General features: G+C 44.4%; 1 protein-coding gene and 2 long non-coding RNA genes across 3 annotated transcripts in view; all 3 read left to right on the top strand.

Moving 5' to 3' along the window:
- The window catches only part of POLR1A (RNA polymerase I subunit A), a 1,786,762-nt gene that overhangs the window by 91,885 nt on the left and 1,668,483 nt on the right, over nucleotides 1–26,394 (top strand). The window lies entirely within an intron of this gene.
- Nucleotides 3,332–4,677, top strand: LOC138516780 (uncharacterized). Its single transcript, XR_011282311.1, has 2 exons — nucleotides 3,332–3,455; nucleotides 4,453–4,677. It is a non-coding gene; the product is annotated as an uncharacterized lncRNA (long non-coding RNA).
- LOC138516779 (uncharacterized) lies at nucleotides 22,534–23,502 on the top strand. Its single transcript, XR_011282310.1, has 2 exons — nucleotides 22,534–22,632; nucleotides 23,287–23,502. It is a non-coding gene; the product is annotated as an uncharacterized lncRNA (long non-coding RNA).

The following is a 26,394-nucleotide window of genomic DNA, read 5'->3' as shown; positions in this document are numbered from 1 at the left end:
TGCTGAATCCTTCCTTCCAGTCTTCCCATCTAACCCTGGGTTCACCTGGCACTGCCAGAAAAAACACAGGAGCAGGCACATTTGCCATGTCTCAAAGTTGCAGAATAGAATAACAAGCTTGCAATTCTGGTTTAACCAAAAGAGCTCCCACCCACACAGGTAGGTGACACTAATTAAAAGATAGCTGCTTGGTTATCTACTCACCCTGGAGCGCCTCACCAGGGTCATCGGCGGCGACTCCTTTCTCAACCTTGCTCAGCGTGGGGCCAGGGTGTCCAATGGCCGCTCGGAAAACACACAACCCAAAATCCAATTATAAAAGTGCCAAAGCCGTGTCTTTGCCAGCCCAGTCTCCACAAGTTCAACAAAATTGCAGGGGTCCAATTCCAGCTCCCACGGACCACGGAGACTCCAGGGGTTTTCCTCTGGCGCTAGCAATGTCCCTCCGGTGGATGCCACACACTGGATGTCAGGCCGTCAATAATCCACTGAAAAAGGCCCTCCCTCAGGCAAGTCAGGCTGGCTCCGCTCCACAGCCAGCACACTAGATCTGTAGAAAAGGCGCTGGGGGTCGTCCTCGGGGTCCCAGTCAAAATCCTCGTCGCCAAATGTTATGTACAAAGGGAGGCTTTCACATAACCAGTAGTTTAAAGGTAAAGAACCTTTTATTTGTAAGTTGATGACATAAAACGACCCCCAGCAGGAGGAGTACAATCTTCCCACTAAGGCCCTGTTCTTCACTGGCTCTCCTTGGAACCCTGCTACATAAGATGCAGTTCTATGTTCTATAGTATCTATGTGACAATAGACATAGTGAAGGAAATATTATACACTCATGGTTTAACAGGTAAACATTGGAAACACTGCACATCCTAACAGAGCCTAAGTGATGTGGCCTTATCTCGCTCTCTCTGGGACCTCTACAGGATGTAGCAGGGCAGTCTGGTTTTCCTAGTGCCCTTTTACCCTCCATATCAGTTTCTTCAGTTTTTCCTCATTCTCCTGTCTCCACTCTTCCACCCTCCTCTCTCTCAATCTCATCTCCCTCTCTCCACACTTCATCACCTAGTCTTACTTCTCTCCACAATTCTCCTGTCTCCACATCCTAACTCATATCACGCACTCTACTCCATCTCCTGGTCTTATTGTTTTCACCCTTTTTTCCACCCTTTAACGGATCCCTCCTGGTTTCTCCCGTCTCAATACACTGAGTTTCTTCATGTGATCTCTCCCATTTTCTGTCTCTGCGCGCCAACTCCATTCTGATCTTATCTGCTTCCCTCCAAATCTCACTCTTCCCAACAATACCCTCCCTTTACCCTCCTTCCCCCTGCTGCCTCTCACTTCCATCTCCTCTCTTTTACACTCAACCCGCCTTCTGCTCTTCCCTCCAAAATTACCTCCAACCACTCTCCCACTTCAGCTCAATTGGTACCCCTTTCCCACCCCCACACCTTAGCTCATCTCGCTATAAACTTGCCAAAATCGTCAAGTTCACCTCCAGCTGCTACATCCCTTCTCTCTGCTCTGTTGTACCTCGTGCACCTTCTCTCACCCAAACACCTCACTCAACAGATTACTGGCTTTTTGTAGCCCTGCTCACATTGGCTACTTGAGTCAGCTGATTGCCTGAGCCAATAATTTTCTGAGTGATCTCCTTGAGACAGGATCTCCCCTGCAGGTCTACGAAAAGGAGATCTACCAGCCCCCGCCCCCTTTTTCAGCCTTCATCTTTGCCATGAGATCCATGTGTTCCCCTCCTGGATCTACTACCTCTTTGCATACAAAGGTTTTAGGGGGTGCTCTTTGGTCTACCCTAATGCTAGGCAACTCCCTGCAGGTTCCATCCCCTTTGCTGCTGCTGCCCCACCACTCCCCTATAGCAGTAGGGCAGCAGCAGGGGGGTAGGTGTTTTTTATTTCCCTCTTCAGCTTCTGTAAGGTGAAGCCAAGTCCATTCCAATTTTGGAAACGAGTGTGTACCAGGCCCGGGTTTGTCAGTTTGATCCAGGTGCATTGTGGCACTTGTAGTCCCAGTTATTTATGTTGTGCTGCTTCCCGGGATCCATGATCCATCCCAGGTGTCTGACGAGTCTGCTGGAGGCTGGTAGCTGTAGTTTTGGTGTGAACCATCTGAATGAAAAGAGACCTGGTCAGGACAGAAGCAGATAGTCATTGGGCATGGCCAGAGATAGAGGTGCATGTGTGGGGGAATGCATACACAGGAGTCGTGAGGTCCCATTCAACTTGCCTTGACTTTCTCTGGGGTATATCTGTCTCTGGCATTGCCCCTATCCTAGGTTGAGATGGCATAAATTTCCAATCCCAGTTTCAACCAGTTCCACATGAAAGTGAATGTCCCTATTTGGTTGTCCGTCTTGAGAAGACAGGAAGACGGCCCAAAAGCAAGATAGCAAAAGGACAGGACTTGAATTACAAGGGCCCACAATATTGAGTGTATGGTACTTAAACATTGCAGCAAAATAAGTAGTCAAACTGTTCACTGACCCCACCCAGCCTGTCCTAGGCACTTTACAAAGACATAGAAAATATTGACAGACATAAAGATAAACGGATGCAAAGTGTCCCCTTTACACTCCACTGAAGAGAAAGTGAATGAGAGCAACAGTCCCCCTGCACTGGCAAAACTAGGGACTGACTAGTGCCCCCAACCCATTATAGTTTGGCAGGTGAGCGAAACTAAAAGGCCTCACTTTCTCAGAACAAAGAAAAGCAAAAGGTTTAGGGTCCCAAAACGGGCAATAAGAACCTCAATAATGGAATTTTGCCTTAACGGTGATCAACAAAAAGGAAACCATCCATGGAAGCCTTCTTGGTTAGTTGCAGAACCCGCAGCTGGAGGCACACCGCCTCTCAGCCTTTGGTCTACCACCATCCTCCCACCATCCAAGAAAGGGCTGAAAGTATAGCGGTTTGAGAGTAAAGAAGAATTGCTACGGGTCCACCTCTACGCATCCTCCCATTCCAAAGAAGGCAAGGGTTATAAATAAAATAAATAAAATAAAATCCATAGCAGGTTTTATTCTGCTAAAACGCAGGCGTGCTGCGCTTTGCAAGAAATTGATAACATAACACAACTCAAAATGAATTCCAAATTAGTAGTTCACACCTTAAAAGAATAAGATTTGATACATCTGCAGTAATATCGTAATGTGTGTTTTACATTGAAGCCTTGTATGCCTATGGTCAAAACTGCTGCCTTGGGTGCATATGACCTTTAACATAGTGACTGCGACAAGGCACAGCATCATTTTCAGATGTAACAATAGAAACCAAACTTATGTATAGATGTGATCCAGGTTCATGCTTTTAGTCAACACTTCCTAGCCCAGACTGAATAACATCATGGAAATGCCTTATTTCCGATACTACCGACGGCGCTATTACTACCCTCGTTATTACAGAAGAAGGTTCCCCCAATACTGGTACATTTAGGTAATTGTATCTATCTATTTTAAACATTTGACTACAATATGGTTTTGTATCTTGAACTAAAAAAATAGTTCTTTAGTATTTATTCACATTGGTTTCCAATGTATTTTAGAATACATATGGATCTGAATTGTACTGTGGGCACTAATGTGGTAAAATTGACACTTTCTGATCTGTGCATCCTGGGTCTCATGCCTGGTTGCCGTAAATACATGGTAGCTGCTCAGTCATAAGGGGAAGTATTCTACGTAAATCCCTGCTGAAGTAGTCAACACAATTCTTGGAGCATACTTTATTTTCATAGCAAGCAAAACAAGTACATGTACTATTTTTCTGCTTTTGTAATTTTTTAGTATGCATTGATTTTTATACACCACAGGCTTCTCGACTCACCATCCCTGACTTGAGTCAGCTGTGTGAGAACTAGCAAACATCCATCTTGAGAAGCATTGAGGTTTTTTTGTTTAGTGTCTCCGTACTCCTTTTGTGGCTGCCTGGAACAGCAGAGCTTCCTTTAGTCAAAAAGCAGTGTTATTCTCATTCTATCAACAGTATACAGCTTTCTCGCTGCTGTGCCACGCCAGTCCTGTATGTGAATGGTAAGAATGTGATCGGGTCTTAGTTGTGAACCATAAACACCACCTCCTTCTAGAAATTAAGACTCCTTGCCTACATTCCATAATATGGTATTACTTTCGGACAAATGGCTCTAAACCGGGGGGGGGGGCGGTTCTACAGCCTGTGGCTCTACAGATGTTTTGGAGTGCAACTCTCTGGATCCCTCATCAAGGATGATGGCTAAGGATGGTGGGTTCTGCAGTTCAAAACATCTGTAAAGCCAAAGGCTGGATAACCAGGATTCTAAACCTTGAGTGTGATCTCTATATGTTTCTTTGGTAAATTGTTTGCCATAAGTTCATCATTCCTGTACATGTGGACAATTCAATCATGGTTGGTCTTCTGAAGGACTGAGTGTTTTATCTAGTTGTCTTTTCGTCAGTGCCTCCTTTCCAGCATGGGATTCTAAGAACACTTGCCCTTTCCTGATGCTGATGTGCCATGGGCTTTGAAATGTCTCATTTGATCTCCAAAAGAGGAGTGGAACTAGAAACGGAAAAAACTCTGACGTCGCAATGCAACGAGCTAAGGAAAGATACTCGTCCACCACAGCAGTGCTGGCAGGAAGTGTGTATGACTCCCGGAACATTAAAAAAGTAAAAACAAGTGTATGCCTGTTTTTTAGAGGCTGGTTGGAGAGAGAGAGAATACATATATATTATATAATATATATTTTCTTTGTCACTGATCGCCAGTGAGATGAGCAGCACTCTCCATGGTCGAAAATTAAACATCAGGATCCGTCTTTTTTGGAAAAACACACTTTCTTTATTGTACGTTCCTTACGAACGTTCGACTCGCGGCAATAGCAACAAATATAAAAGTGCGATGCTCCCATTATAGGGCAAAAAAGATTGCCGGCGTTATATATATATATATATTGGGGTGTTATATCCATCCTCCCATTAGGCTATTCTATAAGGGTCATTAAAGTGTAGGGGAGTGGGGATGGCATGGAGTCAATGTGAACACTCTTCAAAATGTTCAGAGCAAGGAATGTTTTTCTTCAAATTTAATATATGGCCCGCAGTGCTCAATGATGTCTGCAGTACCCGGCAGCTTGGTCGTTTCTGGGACATGTTTACAAAAAATTTGCTATCATTTACACAATTACAAAGGAGTGTGGTAGCCCCTCTACTGAGAACGAACATGAGTTAAATACCCTGTTCTATGGAATTTCTTCCAATCAGGAGTCTACACCCACGTTTTAGCTCACTGCACCCTTCACAGAGGAGAAATAGCCATTTTCGTATCAGTCTTTTTCGCACTACCGAGGGCATTCCAGCACCGAAATGCTAGGCAATTCTGCTCTGAACAAGAGTACCAACAGCAACCCCACAGACGTGTTCCGGCCTAGTCGGGCCTCATCAGTGTGGGGAAGCTGTGCCTCTCTTAAGCATAGTGAGCAAGGGCTCCACATCTGGATTACTCTGAGTACTTGGGGTGAAACCCAACGTTTTACAAAATTACACTAATTGCCCCCTGCATAACCAGTAGATGGCAGTTCTAAATAAAAACAAATATTTTAGCTTATGCAGAATCTTTAATACATTGTAGATTCTGCATAAGCTAAAATGTTTGTTGGGGGGCACAAATTGGGGGCACAAATTAAAGTTGTAAATTATTAGCCAGGCATACAAAGTCGCTCGTCATCTCAATGGTATACATACACACAGCACACCATTTCTTACTCGCCACGAGTCAGATATCACTAGCCAATGGCTAGTGGCGGTTGCACATTTTTCCCCTTGCAGGTTGTAAATAATGACTTTTCTTTGTAGTGGCTATGATAAAATATGAAATGTGACATTCAAAATAAGTGACCCCAGTAGCCCTGGCTGTTGGCCACTGTAAATTAGTGCAAACTAATACAATGAAGAAAAGGGCATAACTTGTTAGAAAAACGTCGTAGAAAGCTTTTAGTCTCCTGGTGAAGACTCGATCACAGCATCGGAAGTGCATTTATGCCCCAGAACCTTTTCATTCAAACTAAAAGAAATAGAGAACATAGTTTGTAGTGAAATATGTAAGGCAGTTGAAGATACAGTTGGGGTCATCATGGATTAACCAATAAACTGCACTGAGAGGGCTGCTTAAATGCAATAATGACTTGTTTTGTAAATAGGTGGTGTCATATGACGGAGTCTAGGGTGGACTCCGGTTTCTATGTCATAATTGCAACCATTCACAGAACTGATGCCTGTCATATACGTGCATGGAAGGTAGCACTTGCATGATTCCCTATTGACTCTGCCTAGTTTTGATGGTTTCATGTGGCACGGGTGCGTCCCCATCCTCATGAAAGTTCAAAGCGGGCGGAGATGCGTGTGGGTCTTTTTGAATGAGTTAATGGAGATTTTGGACGTTGTCCTAGCACTCTGCTTCCTTGCTCCATGTGACAAGCAGGAATGTCACACATCACAGCTGCGTTAGTAAATTACATCTTACTACCCTGACCCCTCCCCACTAAAATGGACAGCAAAGTATTGTGGCGACATGGAATGAAGAGACTGACCAAGTAGTGCAATAGACTTTTATTAAATGAAAACCAGCCTCACATAACTCTAACTCTAAAGGGGTTGCCTTACCTAAACTAAAGACACTCAGGTGCTCGTCAGGAAGACTGTGAGTCTAACAAAAATGCACTGTCCCGGTCACAAAGGCTTCTATTCTATTCCTTTCACTACAACAAAACACCATAAAGTCCAGCTACTGTTCGTAATCCAGGAGATTGACTCCCTTCCCAAGGATGTAAAGCATCCAAACGCCTCGCAGGTTGTTCAAAGCACAAGTTCCACAAAAGGTCCGGGTTCTCTGTAACCCAATAGAAAATAAACAATTGCATACATTTCTCGTGGGGCAAGGAGAATTACTCCTTCACCCTAGCTGGCTCCCCAATGCCTTTTACAGTTCCTAATAAGATTTGTTGCTCCCTTACAGAGGTTTTCAGTCTCTTTTTTTTTTTTGTCCACAATTCGTGATCTGCCCCACTGGGATGAAGAAACTGTTCCACGGAACCCCTTTCGACTCTCCAGCCCCACCCTCCCATCAAACTAGACTGTGAACGATACCACAAATTATTTAACGGTCATCGCTCTTTTATAGATTACAATCGTAAAGGTTTTCTATTTTTCTGGCATTTTACGCTCGAAGATAATGACAAGGTTTGCTATTTTCTTCTGATCTTTGAGGGGGGCCGGGTTAAGGTCATGAGCTAAAAAGAATGGAAGTATTTGGTGTCGACCAATCAGCTATGTGTAACCGTGGTGTTGATAGAAGATGATTGGCGGTGTGGCTCGATGGACCAGCCCTAGATGATTCTGGGGTGTGTACAGATGATCCCTTTTAATGGTGTTTCATGGAGTTGGGGTCTCGGGTTCACAAACAATTTTCTGGGGTGGTGCTCTCAGTTCGTACTGTTCACATTTCACTCTTGTTGCATTACGTTTCGTGTAATTTCTAAAGAGTTTCTTAACCTGCTCGTCCTCTTCCTCCCGGACTTTCATTAACTCCCGTCTGTATTGGAGTCTGAATGCTTCACTGGGTTGGTAGGATTTCAGATGACGGTCAATCACCTCCTGCTTTCAATGGGGTTCGCTTATTGGTACCTGAACAGCTGGCTATCGGGAAGCGGTCCAGGGACTCAACCTTCATTCCCAGTATAGAACGTCCAGCCATCCCCTCTCTAGATACTGTTTAGGTCTGTGTAGGTAGCTGTGTGAACGGATAGGGTTAGCGGTTGTTTTTGGTGCAGTTGTTGGATTTCCTGTCCACCCATTACAGGTTACACCACCATGCCCAATCTCCGCGATTTCCCCACGTCTTACGAACAATGTACTTCTGGTCAACCAGATCCACTCCTTTGCTTGTTTGGCTTGACTCTCACCCACCGATTCAGTTTTATAGTGTTTGGCGTTCTGCCTCCATGCAGGACGCCTATTCCCTTCTTCATTTCTGCTTTCTCCACAGCCAACACCCCGTCGGCCTGCAGATGTCATTTTGCATTCCTTTGAACCACACCTTCCACGTCTCTTGCTTGAGCTTCTCAGGCCTGCCTTCGGGTGTACTCTCTGCTTTGCTGTCAATTTCTCTCTTCACTTCGACTGCTCTTCGGTTCTCTTCAGTATCCTTCCCCATAACCTTCCGCATTGCTCCAGATAAGATTTTGAAGTGGGAGTATTTTACTCCCAATTTTTTAAAGGTGGGAGTACAATGGTTTTTTAGGGAGTAAAAGTTAAGTGCCATTCCCAATGGGGTTATTTAATAAGCGAGTACAAATAGGTTTTAAATAGGTTTTAAATGTAAAGCAGTCATGTTTTTGTAAAAAAACACTTCTTTGCACCTAGTTATTTAAGCACATTAAAAGATACAATGTTACCTCTTCAGATTACGGAGTAATAATAGTAGTTTCTTCCTCTGGCACTATGTGTACTACAGTTCCAAACATATCCATGGAGCTGTGTGGGGGAATGGTGGGTCACTGGCTCCTATGTGTCCATGTCCTATTTTGTGTTGGGGTTATTGTTACTCCCTATTTTTTTTTTTTTTTTTTAGAGTATTTGCCTATTTTTAGGGAGTAAAAGTATCCGATACACCCTTTATCTGCAGGGCTGCCCTTCCGCCTTCATTTATTTCTAATGCCCTGATATAGTAGCATCCTCCCTGACGTAACGCCCATTCCGTTGACTAGAGCTGTTTTGGTTTCTGGTAACTCCTAATTAGATCGAAAACAAACTATCCGTATGGATATTTTGTTCGATTTGGGTGCTACCGTTTTGGTTGCGCCTGAAAACGTGCCTTGCAGTTGCCTCCACCCTGAAAAACTAAGAAACCAAAGTTATGTTGCAGTCACCCTCTCATGTACTGGAGTAAAACCTGGATGTGTAATGTATTGATCCACTCAGGGCTCCAAATAAGATTGTGATGGAAATACTATATCACTTCCTTACCAAAAGAAATACATCTTCAAAACAATATCCCAACAGCGCAGTCAAAATCTTCACTTGCGGAAATGGGTTATTAGATGAATAAAACTATTTTTAAAATGCACATTCAATTTTCAATTAAAGCAAACATTTTGGGAATTTTCTCTGCTGAACTAAATTTCATCTTTGCTCACCTGTGTGGAGCATGTGTAATGGTGCCCAGTTCTTGCCCATTAACTTCAAATTCCAATATTAGACTTCAAGCTATTCAGCAGCTTTTAGTGTCTGCCTGGTAAGGGGTTATTGGGGTATTTAATGTGGCATGTGCAAGATAATTGTACCACTTGTTGCTGAGTTTCTCACAACAAACTTTGAAAAGATAAACACCTGACGCCCAGCAATATCATTGCCAAATTAATGATGCACTGCATTTACATTGCTATATCAAGTCACCTAGAAACATTCATTATGACTGAAACACATGTTCTGAAGAACCACACCTGCTCTATCCACTTTAAAGAATATGATCCAAAACTCAGCAAGAATAAAACATCACATTTCTATTTTAGTTGTGAGCATTATTAGACAGTGGGTCATTCAGTAGAGTATGCAGATGTTCAAAAATGACGGTGCCCATAACACAGCAGGGATGTGTCATTGGGATCATTTTCACAACTCTTACAAGGCTGGCAGCATAATGTTTCTTAGATACACAATATGCTCCAAATAAGAAATGAATGAATGAAACCTCAATAAAGGGGATGGGTTGATTAAGGCCATTTATAGAAAAACAAAAGATAATGAATGAATGAAAGATAATGATTTTTTAATTAGTTGTTTATGAAGATATGAAGAAAACAACCAATCCCATTCTCAATCTCAATGCCAGTATTTCTCTTATATGTGTGCGGTTTCTGTTCCTGAGTATTTTACTCCTAATGTTTTAACGCTTATAGTAAAATGAATTATTGTGGAGGAACAAATTACTTCTAGTTCCCAATGGGAGTATTTCTTTAGGCACAGCAAAACAATCCTTTTTTTTATAGCATCCAGAACCTGACTACATTGCTCTGGCTTCTTCCCATCTCCTCCGAAGAGTGATAAATCTATAGCGGTTCATATGCTGCTCCCCTTCTATTTCTTAGGAGACAATGAAAGATGCCATGGTTATGATTCCTTCCTCTTGCCAAAGAATTTTCCTGCAGATCTGGTGCTCGTTTTGCTCCATTTTCTTTTAAAATAGGCAGTAAGAGGAATGAAAGGCAGTTTTTGGTCTCCTCCCTTCAAGGACCTAGATACTTTTTTAGCTCCCTGTGGTAGGTCAACCATTGAGCAGTATCCTCTATTAAAGAAATACATGAAACCTCTAAACCCTTCTCCTATGATGTATTCCCTATGCTAGAAAACAAGAAAACTGTTGCTCATCGGGAATAGATTCAGTCCTCTGCCCGAACCTATGCTAGCCTACCAACTTTCCTACCACTATACAAATAAAAATGAGTTTCTAAGCTCCAGCCTAGGAAGCTTCGAATCTCTTTAGCTATGCCCCCTTATTTAACTTAAGTGGGGGCTGGTTTTAAGACCCCACCAAAGAGTTCTTACAGTTTCCTTCTGCTCCTCGACTTCGTAGACCAGTTCCAAACAAAATAAATGTCTCATCTTCTCTGGGTCCAAACAGTATCCTTCGTTGGGGGTCTGTACAGTTTCTAGTGTATCCCTTCTCCTGGGATTTAGTCTCCCTGTCGGTGGTGTGAGGGGTGAGAAATGAGAAACGGACACAAGGTTGTTGTATTTTCAAGTGTCAACATTTTTAAATGGGTTGGAAAAACTACTCTAGCCTTATTCTAAAGAGGAATTTCTCTACCTAGAAACTAAAACTAAGGATCTGTCTGTGTCAAGATGCCAGTAACGTCCTTGTGTCCAACACAACTCAACCTGACCCTCATACTTACTAACAAACAACAAAGGGTGCAAGTAAATATCTGCAAGACTTATCCTTGGCCGCAAGCCTAGGGACCGTGTATCTCCAGCCCTGAAATCTCTCTACTGGCTCCCGGTGGCTGCAAGGATCAAGTTCAACACCCTCTGCATCGTCCACAAGGCTTTTTTGGGCCAGGGCCCGCACGACCTCCAACTCTTCCAAAAGACCTACATTCTCGAGCCCTTTGCTTGGCTACCTCCAACTCTCTGAGGGTCTTAGAGTGGGGGGTAGATCTCTTTCCTCTGCAAGTGCCACCCTCTGGAATGGCATCCCTGCCCCTCTCAAAATTGAACTGGACCGTACGAAGTTGCGGAAACAGCTAAAATCCTTCCTTTTCTCCTCTGTTTTCTCGCACTCCCTCTCCTGCTGACTTGTCTGCCTCGCCGACTGGTTGCGTGGTACCCTCAGAGTCTCACTGGGTTCCAGGCTCCTCCTTGATCAGTCTCTCCTGCACTGCCTCCGGGCCTTCTGCGCACTTAGGGGCTTTATCTGTAACCCTAACAGGCCCCTGCCTCCTTGCACACTCACCCAGAGCTGTGCTGCCCTTGCTTCACTTAATCAAGCAATCTTGCCCTGATTGCACTTTCCCCACCCTCTCCCTGCCACTCCCCATCTCCCTTCCCCCTGCACTTTAAGAGTGTTTGTCTTGTCCCACCCCTTTTCTTGTCGCGCCTAAGAACACTTGTGTACAGGTGCGTTATAAATGACTCATCATATCTTATCATATGATTTAACATGTTAGAAAAAGTGGTTCCAAACCAAAAGTGTAAGAATGACTCCAACAAAAATTGTTCCCAAAGGTAAATACCCTTGGTTTCAGAGGATGGTCCCCTTTCCCTGGATTCTTAAACCGGATGGCAAAATGTCAGTTTAGCTTAACAGTTCCTTGGTGTCTTCACCGGACTCACAAACCTCTTGTTTAACCCAAAAGTTCTGTTTAAGCCAAATTAACCTGTTTAACCAGATTACCTGATATACTTTCCTGCCAGGAATCTTAACACAACTTTCCACTGCCTGCTATAGTCGCCTGCCAGCACTTCCTCTGTGTTTCAGTTCTTAGATTCGCCTTCAGCTATCTGGGGTATTCACCTGCCAGCACTCAAGCATTTCACAGTTCTTAGATTCAACTTCGGATCTGGGTTGTTTGAACGTGGCAGAATTGTTTGCTGCAGAATGGACTTTAGTCAATTTTGCCGTGAATACAATTTTACCACTGCCAAACTCACCAAATCTATGTCCCACTAGCCCCCAATACATCCCCCCCAAACCCCTACTTACCTTTTCTCCGTCCGTTGCCTCTCCTGACCCTACAGCATCATTCCCGTCCCTCTAACGCGGGTCAGTTCCGACACTGCAGGGTCCCCTTTTCTTTTTTTTTCTGTCTCCCACCTCCAATCTTCAGGAAGTGGGGGGACACCTCCGCCCCCCAGGCCAAAAATACTGAACATTGGGAGTGGAGGACACCCCCAAAATCCCCACTACCCATGTTCGGTATTCTTTACCTAGCTTGATTGAATCAAATCGATCGAATGGTACTGAACGAAATCGGTCCAATGTATCATTTGATCGAATTGGGTAATACCCTAACTTCAGCTGTCTGGGGTATTAACCTGCTAGAGCTCTTATGCATATCACAATTCTTAAGAGTACTACAATAGTGTATACCCTGTGACGCTTATCTATCTGTGGTAATATTCTGCTCAAGTGTACTTACGCAATGTTCTCCCCCACATTGGCATCTTATGCTTCTGTATTTCATTGGGGTTTTGCTTGTATACTTTGTCTGCATACAAACATTCTTCTTAAGGCACCTTGCATTGGTTCTTTGCCCTGGCTGTATTTTACCAAACCTCGTCTTTGTATATTTTCTGAATTAGCAATCTTGTACCTTTCAATCACTTGCTGGCGCAGTTGTCAGAAGACCCTGTGGTCCCCAGCTGCTTTGGGCAGACTCACTAGTCTTCGCCAGCGTTCCTGACATTGCTTACACTTCGGTATGGCTTCTTCCTCTGTTCTCCAGCCTGGTGTGTACATACGCTTTCCCAGCACCTGGCGCAGCTCTGTGGACACACGCAAGCTCTCCTCTCCTTAGGGTGAAGTCTGCTGCCTCTCCGAGCGACCGTACCTCCAGGAGCTTCTGCACTGGTCCTGGCGTCTCCCCGGTCCTTTCTGCTCATACGCAGGAATACTCTTCCTTTACCAAAGGCCTCCTCTGCTTTGCTGGGTCCGTCGGTTTCAGAAGCCCCGGCGTGAATGAAAACCTCTGCTTCTGACCTCTCCCCTTTCTCCCCTTTCTCTCCTCTCCTCTCCCCTTTCTCTCCCCTTTCTCTCCCCTTTCTCTCCCCTCTCCCCCTCCGTCCCTCTACATTTGAATGTCCTGCTTATTACAGGATTGGAAAAACAACTAGTCCACATGTTGCAGTTTGAACTCCTGTCACAACTTCTTTTGGGCTTTTAACTCCTGGGTGTTTTTTTTTCTATGATTTTCATAAAAAGGCACATCGAGATTAGAGGTCATGTTTACCTTGAACTCTTAAATAAAGGCATATCAAGAACAAAAGCTGTTATGTGTGAGTTATGGGTGTTTGGATGAAAAGTTGGGTCCAACTAGAATGATGTGGGGAAAAGGTTTCTTGACTTTCTTTACATGAGGGAATCGTTATCTGACAGTAGGCCATTAAGGTTGTGGGATTCAGGGGGGTATTTCTCATGGGAAAGGGGGCGAACACTGTGACTCCTCCAATGGAGTCATAATATCTCCCCGGTAGTTGTCTCCTCCCATGTGATCCTCCCTTATGAAACTGCCCCAGGTCAGGATCAGGCCACATGGGAGGAGCTTCCCACCGGGGAATCCATGGTAACTCCATTGGATGCATCACAGTGGAGACTGATGTGTCCATACAAAAACAAGTGTGTTCTTTACCCCTCCTACATTATCCAACTAGTGAGCCCCTTGTGGGCCCAGGTACCGGAAACCCACACAGGCGAGGCCTGCAAAGGCAAAGGGCGCAGTGAATTGGCACCCACAGATCTCTGTATCTACAAACTGCTAGATGCACCCCTTGCATCAGGTAAGCACATTTGTGCAACCTATCCTGCCGGCCTGCTACCCCCTGCATCAGGCAAGCGCACTCGTGCAAGGTGCCCTATAGATTTCACCCACTTCTCATTTACAGACATCATGGCACCCCTCACTCATCACATCAGTGCCAGATCAGTCCCTTTGCATGCCTCTGAAATGCATGGCCTTCTGACCTCCAGTGTTCTCGGCCTGCTTGCCATATTTGAAACCTGGCTCCACCAAGCTCCAGGCCCTGCATTATCTATCGCTATCCCCCCAGGATATGCCATCCTGCGCAATGTCGGAACCCACAGTACAGGTGGCGGAGTCGCGCTAATTTTTAAAATACACCCTAGCCATCAGCGTCATCTGCTCTCTCACCCACCAATACTGTCAGTCTCCACCTCATCTATTGCCCCTCAGGTCCCACTCTATCCTTTGAGAAGACCTCATGCAAACTCTCAATCCCATCATCAAGACCAGTTCGTAAGTACTGATCTAAAGAGACCTTAGTCTCAACGACCGCACAGACATGCGTGCAAAAAGCCTTAACACAGCCCTCGACGCCTGCTTCACACAGCGTACAACTGAACCCGCCCACATCTATGGTCGAACCCTCGACTGGATTGCAGCCCTTAACCTGGCCAGCCCAACCACCACAACATGCCCGTGGTCCGACCAGCACATTCGCCATTCCTATCAGCAGACGGCCCAGCCCCTGTCACCCAGTGAAACCAGAAGCCTTAGCCCGCTGCACTATAAATCTTAACAAGGACCGCTTCACACCCCTCTCAGACCTCAAGGACCTGTCCAATGTTGCAACCAACCCAGAGGCTCTGGTCAACCTCTCCAACAACTCCATAGCACAAACTGTCAACACCCTTCCTGCTAAAAAAGCGCAAAGCCAAACCTGGTCTAAAAAAGAACGCTTGGTTCACCCCCAAGCTCTTTGCGTCCTTTGCTAAAGAAAAGACCCTTAACTACCAAAACTCAATTCACCTCCCTCGCCGAAACTAAAAAAGAGCGATGCATACCGGCAAAACCAGTAGCTACAATGCGAGATTAGATAACGCACAATCCAACACCAGTGAACTCTTCATGATCCTGCATGAACTTTACCCCCCAACCTCATCATAGACGATACCTGGTGTACCAAGGGGAAAGAAGCGCTAATGGGAAAACTCCTCTCCTTCCAGGAGAATATCTGGTGAAAGCATATAGCCATTCATGGCAAACCAGCACCAGCCACCCCCACGGCCACCACCAGTTTACCTACCACCCAACTTGACTTCCACCCAGTATCGTAATTCAAGTTGCCATCATCATCAGAGGCTTCAAGCCCTCCCGCTGCAAAGGTGATGTCTGCCCAGCTCCTGTCATCAAAGACTGCTGAGACTCTCACCTTCATCATCACAGCAATAATTAACTTGTCATTCGCCACAAAAACTGTCCCAACCTCCTTGAAAGAGGCATGGATTCTCCTGCTGCTAAGAAAAAACATCCCTTGATCCCACCATGCCCTCAAACTACCGCTCCATTACTGCCTTACCCTTCATCCTGAAAATCTTCAACTGCATAGCCTACATCCAACCCCAACAAAACCGTGAGGACGACACATCTTGGGCACCCACCTATCAGGCTTACAACCAAGGCACGGAACTGTAACTGCCTTGTTGGATGTTAAAAACCAGCTGGAGGACATCAAAACTCTCCCAGATCTTCATGCTAGACTTATCAGCTGTGTTTAACCTTGTCAACCACGTGACACTCTGCAACCACTTCACCACCACAGCAAACTTCTCCCCTTCAGCTGTAGACTGGATCAGATCCTTCTTGGCAGATAGATCCACCCGGGTCTTCATGGAAGAGCATGTTGCCCCACCCACGCCAGTAACCTGCGTAGTCACACAAGAATCATGCATCTTCCCCCCACCTTGTTGTATTGCTCGCCCAGAGTGCACGGACAGTCATTAATCACCAGTGCAATTACGGAGCCAATACTTTAAACGCAGGTAGACGCAATAACTTGCAACCACACACACATTCTTAGAAAATAATGAGCACTTATACAGCTATTTATTCAAAGCTTGGAAGCAACAAGTGATAACATAGAAATAAATCACAGAAGAAACAGAGTTCAAAAGAAAATACATCACTGTGGGCGTAACTGGATCCCACATCTCGCCAGAAGCGTCTGGAAGACCCCAATGACAGCCAGGCCGAGAGCACAACAGCCCACAGGTATGCTGGACGAAAGCGTCCTCCCTCCGGCTGAGGTCTCACCTGACCGCTAAGGGGTTCCGCATATATGCACTCCTCAAAAAGGGGTGGCAATTTCTCGAACCTTCTGGCAACGCACTTGCGCATTGATGAGCAGCCATTGGTTGCCAGCTGGGTCAATCGACAGTAACTTCAAGGAGCAAAGTGCTTCCCTCCTCTAAAAACAAGCACCACGGAAAACAGTCCCGTAACTCATAACAATACATAACAAAGCTATCTTTCCCAGCAGAAAAGTCCTTGACTGCATACCAGGTTTGGAAAGCATGTTTTCTTCAGCATCGTGAATCTATCTCTCAGCAAAATGAGTACAGCTTTTCACTGCGGCATGAAGTAAATATCCATCATGGCTCTGAGTGCTCCCAGAATACACTGCGCACCAGCGCCATGTTTTAGCTCAAGCATAACACTTGTATAACATTTATACTAAACCCCTCTTTGATTGCCTGGATGTCCTTGGCATATCTAACACGAATGATGCCGACGACACCCAAATCCTCCTCCCTCTCTTAGGCACCCACCACCTAGATGTCGCAGCCATCAACTCAGTCTATGACATTGTCCAGAACTGGATGACATCACACCAGGTCTGTCTAAACGATGACAAAACTGAGATCCTCATTGTAGGCTCACACACTGTTCTCTGCAACATGCATCCAGCTTACAAAGCCTTTAATCTTGACTGCAACAGGATCCAAACCTCTCCTGCAGTCGTCTACCTAGATTCTACCTTTGACGTCTCTCGCCAGGTCAATGTCATTGCCTCCTCTGCGGCCTACATAGCCAAACTTTTTAATGCCAGCAAGCCCTTCCTCAACGCATCCAACCACCTCCCCGTTGCCAGAGCCATCACAGAGCCAAATTGGACTACTGCAGCGCCCTCTTTACAGGGACTTCAGAGCGTAACTTGGGCAAGTTACAATTTATCCAAAACAATGCCCTCCGGGCCACCCTAGGCTCGTCCCAAGTACGATCATATCTCAGAAGCCAGAAAAGATGCCCACTGGCTTCCGATACGCGAGATAATCAAAACCCTTTCCATCGCACAAAAGTGCACAACCAACACTGCCCCAGCATACCTCTCATGCCGGGAGGAAAAATACACCCCACTTCGCCCACTAAGATTCTCAAACTCCCACTTCCTCAAAGTGCCGAACTTCACCAGAAAGACAGCAGGAGGTTCGAGCTTTCCAGTCATTGCTGCTAAACTCTTGAACAATCTCCTCATCACTCCGAGAAAGGAACCCTCCTACTGGATATTTAGGAAAAACCTAAAAATGTGGCTTTTCACCTAAAGTTCCCCAATCTGTACTCTAGACACTTACTCACCTTACCTTGCCTATGTACTTTTGTGTATAAATCTTTATGTACTATCTGTGTATAATCCCTCATGTACTTTCTATTTATTCTTTCTTCCAGTGTCACTAGCGCCTAGATACCTAACGCCTAGATACCTAAGGGTTCAGTGCGCTGCAACAAATGCAAACATAAATAAATAAATAGGCTTGCACAGCCTGGTTTGATAGTGTAGCCCAATGTGGTTGTTGGTTTCTTTTACCCCTTCCTCTATTTTGTTCATTAGCTCTGTGTGGGCTTTAGGCCTGTCTGGTTGGTAACCTGTTCCACCCCCTTCTGGGTTATTCGAATTGTTGACCCTGTCTGAGCTTCGAGCCTGCTCAGCCTGTTTGGCCGGTCGCTGCATCCACCCCCTTCTGGGGTGTTTGTCACTTTTCCCAGCTACACTGGGTCTCTGGGATAGCATTACGCATCCAGACATCGGTGTGTAGTGGTTTAGTCCTCCATTCGAAGGTAACGCCCTCTGTCGAACGACTTGCTGTCCAACAATGGTTCCTCGCGTTGCCACACTGCTCTGCCTTTCTGGGATGCTGTGTTTACAGACCTTCATGAGTAATATGGTTCCTTGATCCTGCTTTTTTTGCATTCAAACTTTGCATTATTCTTTTATTTTCCTTATTCCTTCTCCTGTCCCCATAGTCCTTCTATTTCAAGCTCTCCGGTTCTTCCAGGTCCTCATTCACCATTCCTTGGCTTCTTCAGCCCAGTACAAGGTTCTTCAAACACCTGCAGATTTGTAATCTCCTGAATTTCATCTATCTTCAATCTACCGGCTATTCGACATCAGAGATTTTAATCCCATTTTTGGACTGTACACTGCGGGGGAGTTTCCTGACAACTTGTTACTTAGACTGACAAGCTGGCCTCCTATAGAGACAGTCCCTTTCTCCTCAAACCAAGACGTTGCAAAGAACTGGTAAGGACCCAAACTACTCGTAATACTAAGTGATGATGGTGAAAGTATTCAGATTGGTAGCCCCTTGTGGGCTTTCGACCTGCTCACCACTTGGGTCCGTCGGTGCTTCCACACCCTTTTGGGCTATTCAGAATGGTTGCACCTGCTCAGCCCTGTTTGTATGGTCGTTTGTTACACCCTCTTCCAGTGTAGTTTGAGTGCTAGTCCCTTGTGGGTTTTGGGCCTGCTCAGCCCTCTTTGGACGGTCATTGGTTTCACCCCCTTTTGGGCCATTTGAATCGGTAACCCTGTGTGGGCTTCGGTGCGGCCTCACTGCCCTCCAACTCTGTGACTGCTGTGTACCTGTGATCCAGCAGTGCTATTCTGCGCTGGAGGCAGTTGGTATGGTCCCTGCAGGTCAGTGTTCTTCCTCTTGCTTCTATTCAGGGCAGTCTCCTGTCCCACGGTACCTCTCCATTGCTGGATTTCGACATTGGCAGAGGATGTCGCCGGCGCATCTTGTTTCTTTCCACTCTCTTTGCTTCTCCCGTGGTTCCCTGCTTTCAGAGAGTATTCATTTACCTTGGGTGGCAGTACTCTGCAGGCTGTTGTGGGGCTGTGCCTGCTACAAGCACTGTTTGCTTGTCAGCTCCTTGTGACTGGGCGTGGCCCCCTCTGTTGAATATCTGCGCAGGCCGGAGTCTCCTACTCTCCAGCTTATTCTCTTTCTGGCTTGATGTTCCACTGTATTTGAGTCCCATTTGCACCTCTTTGCATAGTAAGGCAGGGACAAATCCAATTCAGAAACCAAGCCATCCACTTTAAAGGGGCACTGTACGTGTTTCCCCTATTCAACTCCCATATAACCAACATGGGGGCGTGGGAGTTAACATACGGGGCGGTGGGATAGTATCCCAAGTTGGGCATTCCTTGTCTCCAAAGTTTGATAACCCCAGTGGGATTCCGCTTGCTCTATTCCCTAGTCAGGGTATCGCATAGCGGGCTACCACCCTTTTTCCAAAAGGGTAGCTCCCCTTGGGGAGAAGGGACAGATTGCCTGCATTCATCACAACCACCATTGCTCTCCAAAAAACAGTAGCATGTCTCTGTCCATTATGGGGGGAAATGGTACGTGGAATCCAAGGCTGCAAGAGAGACATTCAATCAGTAGTGCATTGTAAAAACACAGCTCGTGTTCATTCTCGTGAGGTTCTTCAGTTGTTGCCGGTCTCCCAAAGACTAATAATTGAACTCTCTTATAGAGGGAACTCATAGACTGGATCATTTACAACAGTAAAAGCTTGGCTATGCAACTCCCGTGGGCTTTTAAAGGTGCTGGATAACAAAATATACCAGCATTCCAGATAGGAGCGTGGCAGGAAATGGATCAAAGAGTCTGAAAAACAAAGCATTCTGGCTTTCTTCGTTCAGCTGGAACACTATCTGGAATGCTCTTGTTTTCTGGTATTTTATCATCCAGAATGCTCATGAAAAATTTAACTGTCAGTGCTAAATAAGAAAGTATTTCCTGCATCGATGTATCCAGATCCATATGTACCTAGACCCTTATTGCTCCAGTAATATACATGCAGAAGCTTAAATTTAGTGTGTGCATATATGTGATTGTATGTTTACAGAACACGTTGTAAGCTCAACCCTGACCATTGACTATGATCTGCACCTGTTGTTTGTCTATTGTTCCCTTATTCAATTATACTTTTTTTGCTTGATTGAGCCGTCTCATCAGCTTATAGAATTTCACACAGTACTTATTTAGTTATACTTTCTGCATCTCTGCTTTCTATTTGAAAACATGGTTCTTTTACACATAATCTGGCACAGGAAAAGTCTTTACGTTATACAATTGTATTTTTAATATCTTCTACGTAACGCATTTCAAAATGCCGGATGAATGAGGCTCATTTTAGAACTTGTAACAATAGAGTAGGTTGCCAATGTATCTTCTCAGCACTAGTTCTTCCTTACTATATACATTTTGTCAAGTTTGCAAAGAGGGTTCAGTCACAGAGCCTGGGACTGAATCCTGGGTTGGTCTTTACCAATGTATCTACCTGAGTCTGAGCTTCTTGACATTGCATTTCCCAATCTATCAATGCTGGTACAGACATTGGAAGTCCACCCGTGCTACGCGATTTCCAACTCTTGTGGTGATCCATTTTAATTCCATACATTTAGCCAGAGAATCAGTTCTAGAAGACCACTACCTCATACCCCAATATATCAGAGCAATACTGAGACTGCAAATGCAACAGTTCAAAAATCTTACTTTAAAATGTAAAGATGAACAACAGGTGATTGGTCCTTTTGTATATGGCAATGACATTGAAACTATGGTGAATTTGCTGGTGCTGATGAGTGTCCAATAGGAAAGGGCCATGACAGCTAGACCATGTCATCGGCTGATGTAACAAAAGGCACTTTGGGCCAGAGAAATGACCATACTTGCAACATAATACTGTTTTTCATTTAGTCACACATTTGGAAAAATGAACTTGGTTGAAAAGGCAGCAGCCCACTAATAGGAAACATGTTATGATGTGCAGAAATAAGCCATGTTTGATCAGAGGCGGTATTGAAAATCTGGACAAAGGGAGAACGACAGAGAAGCTACTTGAGTAAACCTTTTGATAACATTAATGGAAGTGTTTTTGTTATGTAAGGCGTAAACCTGTGGAAGCGACTTCTGGTGTGTAGTCTTGGATGAATGATCTTTATTTGGTATTGAGAGGAATCTTACATGGAGCCTGATTTGCTGCAACTGGCTGGATTGCTAAACCCTTCCTGTTCCAGCTTGGTAAAGTTATACCTCTACAAGTGATGACTGTGTTAGGTAAGGGCGTTATTTACATTCAACACAACATCTAAAATTATCCCTAAACATAATATGTTTATGTGTGTAAATTAACCTTCAAATGTTTTAGTTTGTGACAATCGACATGGGGTTGCTTGTGAGGGACATGGAAATCTCTGTTGATTTTATTTCGGGATCAGCTAGTCTGAAGAGACGAAGGCGTTGCATGACCTCTATAGAGGGAACTCAGTACCACTTCTCGAACAACTCTGCAGCCTTAAGGTGCTGGCATTCTTGCCCTCATCTTTTCGTGGTAACAAGAAATGGTGGAAAGGGTGCAAGATAGCAGTTTTGGATATTCATACCATTCAGTAGGCTCCAAGATTACTTTCCTTTGAGGCCACAGGTGGATCACCTCTGCTCTGTCTGAAAACAATGACTTTTTACTAACTGACCGAAGTGATGCCCACAGAATTCCACGATTGTACAATTAGCCTTGGCAATCGATGTCCACATTTTTGAGTTTTCTTTTCATGGCAATTTCTCATACATTCAGCAAAATGGATGGGAGAACACTACAAAAGGCTGTGAGGGATAGCTGCAGGATGGGCCTATATTTTATGTCAAGGATTGCATGCTACACAGACCGTTTGGTCATCTTGGATGCTTTTGTTGAGGGATCCAGTGCAATTATCTACTGCTAGATGTGGGCAAAAACATTGAACAGGGACTTTGTGCAGCATTTTGAATTTAGGGTGTCGAGTGATGAGAGAGATTTCAAGAAGTGACTTGGCTGAAAGTGAGTGACACACTAAGATCCTGCTTTCGGTTCTCATGTCTTCCTTTGTTCTGTTTACCTTCAACTTGCAGTCAGCATGAAATGAAATCTTCTATTGTACAACAATTGATCGCTTTATTTCTAGTTGACATCATGCTGGGAAACCTTAAGTGAATGAAGAAAATGAAATCACCCACTGAATCTCTCACTGAAATCTCTCCAGTCATTCAACATCCTAATTTTAAAGTGGCTTAAAATGGGGATGCTGCTGACCTTGCAACAGTCTTGTTCAATGAGTATATCTATGAGGCCATGACATCATGAAATGATACAACAAAGGTAACCGCTCTATAAATTGAAGTGAGCTGGGGACAAACCAGTCAATAGTCTGCACTTCTAGCCCGGATAACCTCAAGAAAATGCCTTTCCACCCATACTACTGCATATTACTACAGGGGAAGACCGTTGTAGTACTAAGTAAGTGGTTTCTATGTTCTTCCTCCTGTTTGCCTTTGTACTTCTGGTCCCCTAAGCAATGGCCTCTTCAGTGCAGCAAAGGTCAGGAGACGCTGTGACTAAAAAGTGGGCAAAGATGTCCCAAGTGTTTCTTGGTAAGGTCAAGGAGGGTAAGGGGAAGGCCATCTCTTGATCAGCATCTTTGGCTTGGGATGTTTTTTCTAGCTGCCGGAGTGGATTGTACTAACTGGGACTAAAATGGTAGTGTTTGGCGAGTGCTAGTCTGCCATCAGATGGGAGCTCGCTCTCTGTCAATAAATAACTGGCTACCACAGCCTTCTTGAAACACCAGTGGCTCTGTTTTGTTGTGTGACGAAGCAAATACATGTGAGAAATTCTGCCTATAACTTTCAGCTTCATTATTTCCTAGTTTGAGAAGGTCAGCATTCAGAATTAAAGAAACTGAAATGACATGCATCAATCCCGTCCCCTTAAGTGTGAATACCCTTAGATTTGTTTGTTTAGATTCATGGATGCTTACTCAAGGCATACCACCAAAGGAGATGGGTGGAATCTTATTTTTAGGGTACTGAATAACATTTGTATATACATGTGGAATGAAAATTCTGTGGATTTTTAGGAACTGTATTTTGTTCCCCTTTTTGTCTACCTCAGGATTGGATGCTCACCCCCCATCTTCAGCCAATCACTGCTGCCAGCACTGCTTAGTTCTTTTTTGAGCACACAACAGAGGGCTAGCGGCAGAATCCAAACTCCAGCAGCTGTGGAAACTGGTGTATGAAAAGGCATTCAAGGGAAGGGGGGGTCCCGTCACCTGGGAACATCTTTGGCTAGAAGTGTGTATGGCTCTGCAATAAACAGAAAACACAACGTCAGTCTATTGTCATTATTCCAGTAATGGATGGAACATTTAAGAAAGGTTCCTGGTTACCTTTGTGTAGACCATGTGACACTTGAGACAATGCTACGATCTGTGTTGTCATATATTGGCTTTCAGAGGTGTCATTCTTAGGGGAGTACTCCAGGAGGTGGCACTGGATGTCACATGACCAGGTGTGGGCTGCCCTATCAGGTCATAGAGTTGTTGATTTCTTTAGGGGGGGTTCTCCTGGAGAATTCATACAGCTCTATTTGAGGGTGGTAAAGATGGTGGGGCTATTTTAAGTACTTTCCTCTGTCTCTTGCCTGGATAAACTCAAAATGGGACATCCGTGTGCTTTCCAAAATTCGTCTATAAAAAATTTTTTGTTTCCTAGGACGCCCCCTTACACAGAGGGCACTCAGATTCTGCTTTGGTGAATACGAGATTTATTCGGTCAGGGGTTAATGTTTTAACCTGTTTATGGTTTAAATACAAAAAACACTCCTGTGTTAGGCTCCCCCCCCCCCTGTTTTCAATGCAACATGTCCTGCACCCCCCAAAACTTTGTCTTGCTGTATGTTAGCATACAAGACACACAAGACTGAATCCGCATGCCAGATATTTTTAGAAGAACCTTCAGAACCAATAAGGTCCATAATGTTCTGTAGAATACATGCTTTGAAGATGTGTTTGTAGAGTGTTTTGAATAGTTATTGCATACTTTCCAAGTTCTTTCCTTAACACCAGTTAATTCAATATTGGAAATCCGATAATAAGAAGCATGATATTTAATCCTAAAGCCAGCATGGAATTCAGGAAATGTTTATTTTGACTTGTCTTGAGGTACAGTTGTTGTTCAACAGTCTCTATCTCGCACTCCATTTGTTCATTCTTTGACATTTTCGATTGAAATTCTTTTTGTAAATAGTTAATTCTGCCACAATGAAGCATAGTGATGGTTTACGGGATTCTTTCATTCCTGTTCTATTTGAACCTAGAGCTGGCAATTCTTAAGTTTATTTTCTGCAGACATGAGAAAGGTAAAAATGAATAAGGAAAGTCTTTCATGTATTTGGAGACATCATTGGGATAAGAATAGAACAGTCAACTATCACAGTATGTAATTCGGATTCCATGAAGCGCTTCAGCGAATTAGAGGATGGCCTCCAAATTTGTGTGTGTGTGTTTGTGTTTGTGTGTGTGTGTGTGTGTGTGGACACTGGCACATTTACACCCCTGCTCACACTAAACAAAAGAAATTGTGGTAATTCCTCTACAACCCCCACCCTGCCTTGTCTCGATCACAACCCAAAGCTTGATATGTTGACCGGAGCAATCAAATAAAGCATTGGCATGGCTACTCCTTTAAATTACTCTTACTATCTTCATCCTTGCTGGAATCCGAATAATAAACAAGTGGCTTTCCAAGGGCTACAGTTGTAGATTCTAAAAAATGGTACATGTATTCTAGCATAGGTACAGGACACCTTGTAAGGTATGCAGGCTGTAGAATAGATGAAGGACAAATGTCAGCAGTATGACTAATTGAGGACTCGGATTAGCAGCCTCTTAGGATGCAAAATTATTCGAGCTTGAATACAGGAGCTAGATTAGAAGCAATAATAAAGGTACTTGCTTGCCTCAGGCCACTGTAGCACCATCCCGTTGGCAACCTGAACCACGCCAACGCACTTGCAGTTCAGAAATGAACTCAGGATTTTACTGTACTGTCAATACCTAGGTGCCACTTAGGGTCTTTGTGTTTCTGCATTTCATCCCATCCCTTACTTCGTATGTTGCCTCACATGTACAGCGCTCTGTTGCTTCCTAGCTATTTTTGTGCTATATTAAACTCCAAATACAAATATACATACCATACCGTAGATGGTGAATAGGGATTGGAATCTATAAGGATGGTGCACATATCTGAATATAAAGTGAAATAAATAAAAGGGGGCAATGGTTGTCAAATAGCATTGCTTGTTTAGTGAGCAAAATAAACACATGACTTTGGGGTGTGCAATACATTAATAGCCGCTATTATTATATAAGAACAAACGCTATAGCCAGTTAAGCCGTGAGTGAGGATTTTCTAAAGGTGATAGCGAGAAAACTGAATTACTCTTGCAGGGCTGACCATTATGAAATATTTAAGGACTGGTAAATTGGACATGCTGGGCAGCATGAGATTAAATTAGTTGACCAGAGGTGAAGTTGACCAGCGGTGAAGCTGTGATTCAAGTCCGGTATTGAATATCTTCACTTGAATTCTTCTACAGCAATGTTTGATTATTTGTGAATGTTTGACTTTAAATTGAATAATGCCTTGTTTTGTAGACCTGACTTAAAAAGTACACAAATCAAATACTAACCTAGCAATGTAATAATTGTTTTAAAAACATTCTAGAAAACTGTTATGCAAAATAATTCTGATTGTAGCTTAATTTTCTTCATCATCATCTGTTAGGTAAGCATTAGTGCAGTCCAATGTCATGATGCCTACCCCCGGGCATCAGGACCAAGCCCATCAGCTCTGGGAGCAGGCATCCAGATTCTTATTAAAACCCCAACAGCCCCGGCTGGGGGCTGTTTGGGTTCAGTCCTGGCGCTTTAGGCGCCAGGCTCATAGACTTTACTTACCTGATGCAGACCATGCTGCAAGTGAGTCCAAGCCAACGCGAGGCCTGGATGGGACTGTTTTATTACAGGGACTATTTTTTTACTCGGGCGTGGTTCTGGGGAACTTCTTACCTGGAACTACTTTGGAGGCTATTTAAACCACGCCCGAACAGCAGCACACGCTTCACGTTATTCTGCATCCAGCAGCGTAACGCTCACCGTGCCTGCAGTCAGCATCCAGTCTTATGCCACGCCCGCCTCGAATCTGGAACTCCTAAAGC

Source organism: Ambystoma mexicanum, chromosome 6q (genome assembly GCF_040938575.1).
Source record: "Ambystoma mexicanum isolate Mex_15411 chromosome 6q, UKY_AmexF1_1, whole genome shotgun sequence".
Classification (NCBI taxonomy): domain Eukaryota; kingdom Metazoa; phylum Chordata; class Amphibia; order Caudata; family Ambystomatidae; genus Ambystoma; species Ambystoma mexicanum.
This window is presented reverse-complemented; position numbering and strand designations above follow the sequence as displayed.